Genomic DNA, 2,610 nt, shown 5'->3' with positions numbered 1-2,610 from the left:
AGTGTCGGGATTCACGTGTGTGTGTGTGTGTGTGTGTGTGTGTGTGTGTGTGTGTGTGTGTGTGTGTGTGTGTGTGTGTGTGTGTGTGTCCCTGCATTATACTCAAACATATCTATCTAACTGCTAAATGCCACTCTACTTTTTGTTAATACGAAATATTTTCTAATAATATCAAATTCTTACCAGTCATGACCAAACTTATACTTCATTTAATAATTTACACAACTGAAGTTGATATCGCACATGCAGTTTTTCTATCGTCTGTTTGATGACTCAGTTAAATTTGTCTGTCCTTAAACAGTAAGTCCACTTATCATAAAATTTCAATATATATTTCATTTTTATCTTCCTCTGTCTCCTACTGTGTCTGCATCTTAGTCTCTCTCTCTCTCTCTCTCTCTCTCTCTCTCTCTCTCTCTCTCTCTCTCTCTCTCTGAATTCTATAATCAACTCTTTATATGCACACTCTTCTAAGACCTTTCATTAGTACCAATAGGTCTCTCTCTCTCTCTCTCTCTCTCTCTCTCTCTCTCTCTCTCTCTCTCTCTCTCTCTCTCTCTCTCTCTCAGACATGCATTTTTTCCCCACATTCGCCCAGCCATTCACCCGTAACCGCCCTTTCCTCTGTCATCTCGCGCCCCTCCACGCTTTATATCTACCCTCAGTAATGGCTCTCTGATTCAATTGATTTTCCAAGCTTTCACCTGGTTCATTCTCCCCCTCGGCGCCTCCCGTGCCTAATATCGCACAATGAACGGGTTTCGCCGCCTCCGAATATGTTACGATAGGCAGCCACCTTAAGAATTGCTCCTAATTACGTTCCTGCTGGCTGGCTGGCTGGCTTTGTGTGTGTGTGTGTGTGTGTGTGTGTGTGTGTGTGTGTGTGGGCAGCGGCCTTCGTGTACGTGAACGTGGGACAGGTAGGTACAGGGACACGTCAGGGTACGGAGTCTTGCGTCACTCAGCCGCAAGATGAACACTCATGTGGCACGTGAGACCTGACGTGCACCCAAAACGACACAGGTGCAGCTCCTCCACCTCTCATCTACTTGCTGTCTTTCAACCTAATCGTCCTTCTTTCTTCCCTCTCTTTAAGCTTCCCCTTCTTTCCCTTAATATTTATCTTTCTCAAACGATATATTTTCTCTCTACTTTTCCTCATTTTCAACCTTCTCTTTCTTTTCTTCTCCTTCACGCCCTCGTTCCGGAAATTGAAAAGTAGGTAAATTTGGATAGTTAGCGAAGGGGTAAGGAGGGTTCTTACATAAGGGGTATAAGTATGCAGGACACACGAGCAAGACTTTGTACTGAAAGGTTTAATATTAGTCAAGAGGGATATTATGGTGACCGTATAAGTAGAGCAAACATATCAGGTCAAGTATCTCCATTCTCTCTCATCCCTTTCCCCTGTTAAATTAGGAATAGCTTGCCATCTGTCTCCTTTGCTGTAAATAAATAAATAAATAAAAAATCTTTACGCCCTTGAACTGTCTCCTGCTGCTGTATTTCATCCCTCCAGCAGATTTAATCTTTCAAGACAAACCACTGATACTTAATTGTTTATATTCAATCTTCATAATTCTTTACTGAAGCATGATGTTTGTCAATTGTTTCCAGCTTTTTGGAGTGTTCCTTAAAGGGAAAATAATGAGCTTTCAAGTAACGGAAGGTTACGGTCTAGGTCAGGTAGAGAAGAGACGGAAACATTATGTGCAGTGACCTACACTTGACTACTGTGAGGGCAGTATTGGTCCTGCAGGGGTGCGTCCCGTGCTGCCGCTGCCCAGGTAATGCAGCAGCACACGCGGCCCAACACCCACGCACACGTGGCAGCCGCTCCACCCAACGTAACTATTGAGTGTCGGCAATAAAACTAAAGAGTCACAACGCTATATAACATGGTCATGCTTCAGAGAATAATAAAGAGTAATAAGATCAGAGTCCGATGGCGCCCACCGTAACAAGACTCGAACCTGCAACCTCCCGATGTGAATCGATTTTTATCCATTATGCCACACTGACATGATGAAAGAAACCAAATAATTTGTTTCTAAAAAATCAAAAAGTCACTCCGACCGTGACAGGATTCGAACCTGCAATCTTCGGATCCGAAGTCCGACGCCTTATCCATTAGGCCACACGGCCACATTTAAAACCGGTTACGAGTATATTTCAAATGTCTCTTAAAGCTACATCACCACCATTTAAAATTTTACGATAATTACATTTGCAACACTGCATACCACCATTACGTACACCAGGACAACCGATAGACACGTTTGTTGCACACTGATAATATTCTTAATTTACCACCATTGATTTATCGTCTTGAAATTTTAAAAATTAAAATATTGGATTCATATAGCACACAGCCATCACGGGGTGGCCATGGCTGCAGCTTCCTCCCATTACTGGCCCTTTCGTTCCCTAGTTGCGTCATTGAGGTGATCTGGCCCACCTGTGATGAACGGTCTACATCCCTCGTTCCCAGCGTCCCCGCCACCACCACCTCAATAACCCAGTGTGTCACTTGTCACGGGACAAATAAAATAATGATTTTGTTTTAACTCTCTAAGCACAAGCATGATATTAGACCAACAGCAAAAGAAA

At 43.2% G+C, this 2,610-nt stretch overlaps 1 non-coding gene across 1 annotated transcript; it reads right to left on the bottom strand.

Moving 5' to 3' along the window:
• Positions 1-2,072: 2,072 nt before the first annotated feature.
• On the bottom strand, positions 2,073-2,145 carry Trnar-ucg (transfer RNA arginine (anticodon UCG)). Its single transcript has one exon. It is a non-coding gene; the product is annotated as a tRNA-Arg (tRNA).
• Positions 2,146-2,610: the final 465 nt, after the last annotated feature.

Source organism: Eriocheir sinensis, unplaced genomic scaffold, assembly GCF_024679095.1.
Source record: "Eriocheir sinensis breed Jianghai 21 unplaced genomic scaffold, ASM2467909v1 Scaffold360, whole genome shotgun sequence".
Taxonomy (NCBI): domain Eukaryota; kingdom Metazoa; phylum Arthropoda; class Malacostraca; order Decapoda; family Varunidae; genus Eriocheir; species Eriocheir sinensis.
This window is presented reverse-complemented; position numbering and strand designations above follow the sequence as displayed.